Here is a 7,477-nt window from a genome sequence, read left to right on the forward strand (position 1 = left end):
TTTTTGATTTTTTTTTCTTTTTTTGTTGTTTTTCTCTGTCTCGTTTTCTTTTTTCTTGTCTCTTCACTCTCCAATATCCTTTCAGTGTGTTTTTAGACAGATCTAAGATCACTGTAGCTAAACATTCAAATACTAATAGGGTTGAAATATTCCCCACTATCTTCTGAATCTGCTGCACCAGCAAGCACAATAGAACAGCAAAGAGATTCTGGATCACCTCTGTCTGCTTGCTCCTTAACATTAAGGCTGAACCTCCAGAATTTGAAAGAAAACACAACATTCATCAGATGACAAGAAATCACCGCCGGATCACGAGAAACATGGGAAAACAAGAAAATACCTCTCCTCCTAGGGAAAAGAGTAACTCTTCATCCACAAGCAGTTCGGTGAAAATCATGGAAATGTCTGATAAGGAATTCAGATCATTCATAATGTCTAAGCTAACAGAGATGGAAGAGAAGAGAGATAATGAACTACTAAAGAGAAAGGAGAAAGAGATTGACGAGTTCCAAGAGATGAGGAAATTCCTGCAAGATCTAAAAGTGGAATTACACACTTTACAAAAGACTCAAACCGAACTGCTAGAGATGAAGTCTATAATACAAGAAGTCAAAATCTCCCTGGAAAGCATTAAAAGCAGACTAGATCATTCAGAAAATAGAATCTCAGATGTAGAGGAGAAAATGGCTGGCCTAGAAAAATCCACCATGAAGGCTGAGAAAATGGCACAAAAATTTGAGAATAATATGCGAGAAGTACTGGATACCATCAAACGTCCAAATATCCGGATAATTGGCATTCCAGAAGGTGAGGAAACCCATAAGGGCATTGATAATCTATTCCAGGAAATCCTGCAAGAAAACTTTCCAAACCTAGAGAGGCATTCAAAGATCCAGTCCCAGGAAATACAACGGACCCCAAATAGAATCAACCCTAGAAGATCTTCTCCAAGACACATTATAGCCAGGTTGACCAAAACTGCAGACAAAGACAAGATACTAAGATTAGCAAGAGAAAAACATCAAGTTACCTACAAAGGACATCCCATCAGGCTAACAGCAGATCTCTCATCAGAAACAATAAAAGCGAGGAGAGAATGGGAAAATATATTCCAAGTGTTAAGAGAGAAGCAGTTTCAGCCAAGAATACTGTATCCGGCAAGATTATCTTTCAGGTGGGAAGAAAAGACAAGAACATTCTCAGATAAACAAAACCTGAAAGAATTTACCAGCACCAGACCAGACCTCCAAGAAGTTCTCAAGGATGTGCTGTATCAGGAAAACTAAACGCAGATACATGGAAATAAGAGTCCAAAAACTGAGAAAGTAGCTAACTTAATCATAGGGACAAGTCTGGAGTTGAATACTATATCCCAGAATTTAATCAGGAAAATTGAACCAGAACAGAAGATAAAAGTATATGAGACTGATAGGTTCATGCACCTACCATTTGAACAGAATCCTAACCTGTTTCCGGGCTTTAAGCAAAGTTCCTTGGCGGTTCTTTGATTTAAGTTAAAACTGGTTTTCTTAGTAGTAACGAGGGAACTCACCTTTGAAAGTAGTCAGGTTATGTAGGAAATTGTGTGATCAATGCAATGTGGGTGGGAAGGGAATGGAGGACAATTTTGGACACTGGAGGTGGTGTGAGAGGAGGGTGGGAAGGGACAGAGGGTCAGAAAGAGGGGTGGAAATAATTCTAGCAACTAGAATTGGAAATTTATTTTTTTTGTAATGTGCATGATTGAGTCACTATGCAGTGTGTACTGGATGGGAGATCGCATTTTTTGTGCTGTGATGATGCCTAGGGAAGGAATGTAAATTGAGTTACAAAAGTTTCAGGAAAACAAAATGTATCTATTCAATGACTGCAGTAGGATATGTAGCCCCAGTTAGGTGCTAATTTATAGGATGCGTAAAGTTAGACTTGTGCTCATGGAAATGTGTGTGTCACATGTGTTTGCTAGGAGGGTATTTGGACTGATGAGGGTCTTTGGTGATTCAATAAAATGTGGGGGGGAAAATGGTATAGAAATAGATAACAGAGACAGTGTGGGAGGAGAACAGGAGGTGGCAGAGGGTAAGAGATAGGGAACCAAGGATGGGGGAGAAAAAGCAACACATACAGAAAACAAGAAATGGAAGATCATTTGCTAATAATAACATGTTTGTTGATGTGCTTGATTGAGACAATATACAGTGTACTCTGGATGGAAAATCTCATTATGTATGCTGTAATGATGTACAGTGAATGAATGCAAATAAATTGGAAAAAAAAAAAAAGAAAGAAAAAATATATAGTTAGAGTATAGACCAAAAATGGAATCACACAATGGATAAAGAGGGCTTTTTTTAGAGATTTTTTACTATAGGGCACATGCACTCATCCGAGAGAGAGACAGAAAGCAAGAAATCAGCCCCCAGGGGAGATGGCCATGCTGCAATCCCTTCTCCTCCATCCTCTCAGTATTTGGGCCATGAATGTACACATGCCCAGCATGAGTTTCAAGCTGCCAAATCCAGAATTCGAACCACAGTCAACCACATGGAAGTCCAGCGCCTTAACCACTACAAAGAAAAGCTAGCAGGCTGAGACTCCTTTGGTCTTATCTTATATAAACCTGGGGAACCGGGCAGGTTCTGAGCCAGTGGAGAAGTGTCAACTAAGATGGAATTAAGGTTGCCCATATTTCTCAACACATAAATGTGTGGAATTTTTCTTTTTTTGTTTTCCCAGGCATTTACAAAGAGATCTAATTGCTGAATAGTATAGTTAATATTTCCCTCTGGGAAATATTTCCCCTCCCATCTTCCAGTTTGTCTCATGGCCATGCTGGAATACAAAAGAAAATTGGATGCTTTTTTCTGTTTTTGTTTTTTTCAATGTTTGGAAGTTAAAGGAATCCCAGTGTTTCAGAGCATAACCCAAGGGAGTCAGTCCACCATGGGAGGCAATGAAAGGGGTATTTCCTACCTACAAGAAACAGAACGGAAACAAAATAAGTCCCTTTCCATTACCCCTGTACAGCAGACAGCAGATGTAATCAGGCCTAGTTCATTGCCTGAGAGGGGGACGTGGGTGGTATCAATAACCCAAATCAACCACCAGTCATCCCATATTCTTCTGCCAGACCTAGCCCCAACACAGAAAATTTAAAAATAATAATAATAATAAAAATAGCCATGAGGGTCAGAGGGGGGCAAAGCACGTCCACTTCATCTCTCCCATGTGTTAATCCTCCCGTACATTTTGACAAGATCCACATAAGAAAATGGCCACAAGTGTGTCTCCCCTAAGCAAAATCTTCTTCAGTGTCTGTACCCTTGTTACCAGAGACTATTGTCCCAACATGGACTGTGAGTTCTGGTGGGACGTAACTTCCAATTGGATCCAACCCTCCTGGTCCTGGATTCACGTGAGCAAATAGAGATCTGTATACACAGCCATCCATTCCTGGACTTCCTTCAGAGAGACAGGAACATGATCCATTACAATGCCTTCATAAATTCAAAAAAAAAAAGTTATTATTTGCCCCTAATTAAGTCCTGGAGAGGCTATAAAAAATGGGTTTCAAAATCATCTCCAATCTCTCTCAAAGCATGGGGTTCAGGATTTATTGTGGAGGGGGTTGTGACATAGCATAACCCTTCTGGTTCAAGTTATAATTTGTAAAATCTTTCACTGAAGTTTGAGTATTTGGGACTATTCTTTGAATACCTGGAAAGTTTTTCTGTTTTAAGTAGGCTTAAAATTACTTCTACTCTAAGAGAAAAAGATGGTAACTCTCTATTTTTTCCTGGGACCAGGGAGGGCTGCAATCCAATAAATGCCTCCACTTAGCTAGCATATATAATTAAGCTTCTGAGTGAGACCAGGGGGATTTGAATGTCCCTTCCTTATTCCTGATAGACTAAGTTGTACCAATTGCATGCAGAGGAAGAGGGTGTCCATTTCATGGGTCTTTTTAATACAAAGAATAAGACTTCATTGTTATCTGAGAGGAAAGTTAAAACAAATTGGAAATCTATTGGAGAGATTCTGTGTCCCAAGTGATAGAAAAGCGCCACAGTAAATTTATGAAAATGTCCTGGCCCAGGGTCATCAGTCACAGAAAACAATTGTTACCCTGAGGAGGAACATCTCCCCACCAACAAATGAGAGAAAAGTTTAAAAACCAGAAAGAGAGAAATCTTCTCTGACACCCATATGGGTTATGTTTTCAAGTTCATAGGGTACACCAGAGAGTAACCCTTGTACACACAATCAGTTGTCCTAGGAACATTCCCCTTCTCTGTGATGGTTAAGATTCCAGAAAAGAAACCACATCACAAAACAGCCAACATTCCCAATACCTTTGATAGTGCTGGGAAATTGACTGAGTATTTCTTGTAAGTCTGTCATCTGAGACTTTGAGACCAGTGACCACACTAATTGCATTTAATTGGCTGACAGATGCTCAGTATTTGTTTTTGTTTGAGTCCATTTCTACTGATAAAAGAGTCCCAGAAAAAAAAAAAAAAAGAGTCCACATTTCTTACCTCGTGTTGAGTTGTGAGAGGTCCCATGTTTCAGGACCCAATGTGATACAGAAGTGCTGTGTGATCAGACAGACCAGACAGGCCCTTGCTCTGTAGGAACCCTTGTGTTCCATCTCTAGGCCCCTGGCCAGCAAGGGAAACTGAGGCAGGAACACCACTGCCCCCAGCCCACTTCCAGGCTCCTAAGACCAGAACCCCACTCCCTTGAAAGGTAAATGGGGTTTTTGGGTTTTTTTTCTCTGCTCTCCCTTTGTGTTTTGTTAATACCCTCCTCCCCCTTGTCCCACAGACCAGACAGGCCCTTGCTCTGAAGGAGCCCTCGCGGTCCATCTCTAGACCACTGGTGAAATTGCACACCATGTGACTTTTTCTTTAATCTCCACTCTGCTCTTTTCTTTCCTCTTACTTTATCCTCTCTTCTTCATCCTTTACTCTTCCATAGGGATTAGACAGATCCAGAATCACAGTTCTGAAATTTCCTAGTATTGTAAGGTTCCCTGGGATCCTCCTCTGTACTAAATCACCTGTGAATATGTAGATAGTACTCTTCAGACACTTGAATAGAGTATCCCTCTTGAGACCACATTGCAAAAACAACAGAAGAGAAACATCCACACATATCAATTCACAGCAAAAGGGAAACACACTTGCTTTCTAAAATTAGTCAGCATACAGTCCTGCACAGTGGGCTTAGATGACTTGGAATGAGGTTTCCCCATTGTATCTGAAATATCTCTTACCTTTCCAGTTATCAAAAGCCTGCACTTCCCAGAAGGCTTGGGAGATCACTGGTTGGAGGAAGTGATCCATGAGGAGACTCTGGAGAGATGGCAGCTCCTGGGGATGGGCCTTAGCCCAGAGGCTCAGAGGCTATGCATCATCGTGGGGGTGCTGCTGATTAGGCTATGCAGTGCAGGTGATAAGTTTGTTCAAGTTTGCAGGAGGGCCTCAGCAAAGTGCTGCAATCAGAAGGACCACAGTGGCCTCCCTCTGGCCTTGTCCTCTCGGTATTCTAGTGGTGGATACCCCAGTGCTGGAGAGGGGTATTTCTGTGGCAGGTGGCAGGTGGAATGGAGGAGGACAAGGGAATGGAAATCTGTTGAGCTAATCAACAAGGGAAGGTTGTCTAGGTAGTTGGTGATGCCTACCCTCCCTTTCCCAGACAGAGTGGGCAGGTTTTGCTCTGAGGTGGAAGTCTTTATAGGAGGTTCAGGATGGACTCTGGGAGGACGTTTTTCCTCACAATTGAGAAGAACTTCCTCCTAGGCTCTGAAGACAGAATTGGTGACCTGACATTTGCTACTCTGCCTGTCCTCCTCTACAGGGAAAATCCTCCCATCAGCCTCTGTTTCCCCCCTCCCATGAATGGTGTCATAACAGACAAGGGTGGGTGCCCCTGAGAGGACCAATCAGGTGTCCGTCTGGCTATGTCCCTCCTGGGCCTTGTGTAGTTCCTTGGCAATAAGCAATCAGAAATAAACACCCTGCCAGATTGAACGCAAAGAGGCGGACAGTGTCCCCAGCATCAATTTTGCCATTTAGCATTTTTGGGACTACCACAGAATCACAGTCACAGACTCAGTAATGCTCCATAGCAAGAAGTCGGGGTGCCACAAACACATTCACTAGTCACAAACACATTCATTCAGAGGTTATACATTCCCTCACCACACCAACCAATTAACAGATGAACCCTAAGTGCTGGTCCTGCGACCAAAGGAGAGTGATTGAGCCTCCTCCTCTACTCTATTCAAGTAGGTCTAACTAGGGCTCTACAGATCCCTGGGGGCTTACCAGATTAACAGAGTTTACCAAGGTTGATGCATCAGGGTTCAGGAGTTGGTCCTTCTCTCCAAATGGAATCCAATGACCCAGGAATGCTCAGCATTGGGTGGGTACCCTGGCTGAGGGAATCCCATCAGACAAGACAGGGACACACCTGTCTCTCCACACCATAGTGCCCACCCTGGGGGAAAATGTCCTGGGATCGGTGGCTCAAAGGGCCAGTCTGATTCCGTTTCCCCGCCACTACCCCAAATGTTACAGAAAAACAGATGCCAAGGAATGGAAATGACACTGAGGAGAGACACGAGAACTCTTTATTCCACCAGCAGGCCCAGAAGAGTTAACACTCTGAATCTCTGGGCCTGACTAGAAGTTGGACACTGTCATTTATGGGGGAGTTGGGTCATTTATGGATCTTGGGATGTTAGGGATGGGGAAGGAGCTCAGAGCCTGCTCTGAAATGAAGGTGGCAGTGAAGCAGGGAGTCTAACCTATGTAAGGTTTCAGGTTACCTTGTAGCTCTGGGGAAGGACAGTAAGTTTGCCAGAGGGCAGAAAACTCTCAGTTTTTCATAAATTCAGAGTTTCTCCAGATGACTACCAGAGAAGACCATCTGCCTTGGACATGAGGTTAGTTACTAACATTTATCCTGAAGGTTGGTAAAAATTTTTTAGCAGGGGAAGGTCTGTCATTAGTATCTTTTTTTTCTTTTTGGTTTCTTGAAATTTTTTGCCCTGCACTCGCACATCTCTTGCATGAGGAATTTAATGATCTCATCACACACATCCAGGATAGTCTTTTTTTTTTTTGAAGAGGTTTTTGCTATAGGGCGCGTGCGCTCGCCAGACAGACAGAGACAGAGAGACAGAAAGTGAGAAATCATCCCCCAGGGGGGATGGCCACACCACAATCCCTTCTCCTCCAGTCTCTTCTCGGGATCTTGGGCATGCACACACATGCACCCTGCGTGAGTTTTAAGCCACTGGGTCCAGGGCGTGAACTGCGGTCGACTACATGGGAGTCTAGCGACATAACCATTACGCTAACTGCTGGTCCCTCCAGGATAGTCTTTGAAGGAATTAGCATCCATATCCGGACGTACTGCCTGGATGTTGACTTCATGTCCCATCCCAGTGGTGAATTTTCTGTGTGTA

The sequence above is a fragment of the Tupaia chinensis genome, unplaced genomic scaffold (assembly GCF_000334495.1).
Source record: "Tupaia chinensis unplaced genomic scaffold, TupChi_1.0 Scaffold146187_1, whole genome shotgun sequence".
NCBI lineage: Eukaryota > Metazoa > Chordata > Mammalia > Scandentia > Tupaiidae > Tupaia > Tupaia belangeri.